This window comes from Lipotes vexillifer, unplaced genomic scaffold (genome assembly GCF_000442215.2).
Source record: "Lipotes vexillifer unplaced genomic scaffold, Lipotes_vexillifer_v1.1 scaffold584, whole genome shotgun sequence".
NCBI classification, from domain to species: domain Eukaryota; kingdom Metazoa; phylum Chordata; class Mammalia; order Artiodactyla; family Lipotidae; genus Lipotes; species Lipotes vexillifer.
In genome coordinates, this window is record NW_006783036.1 from 2,309,878 (window position 1) to 2,310,296 (window position 419).

A 419-nucleotide genomic window follows, 5' to 3' on the forward strand; every position below is an offset into this window, starting at 1 on the left:
CCGGGGCACGAACCCGTGTCCCCTGCATCGGCAGGCGGACTCTCAACCACTGCACCACCAGGGAAGCTCAAAAGGTAATTTTTAAGTGGGCAACAGATCTGAATAGACATTTCTCCCCGGAAGACATAAAAATGGGCAATAAGCACATGAAAAGATGCTCAGTATCGTTAATCATCAGGGAAAATACAAAACAAAACCACGAGCATCACTTCACACTCACTAGGGTGGCTACAATCAAAAAGACAGATAAGTGTTGGGGCTTCCCTGGTGGCGCAGTGGTTGAGAGTCCGCCTGCCAATGCAGGGGACACGGGTTCGTGCCCCGGGCCGGGAAGATCCGACATGCCGCAGAGCGGCTGGGCCCGTGAGCCCTGGCCGCTGAGCCTGCGCGTCCGGAGCCTGTTCTCCGCAACGAGAGAG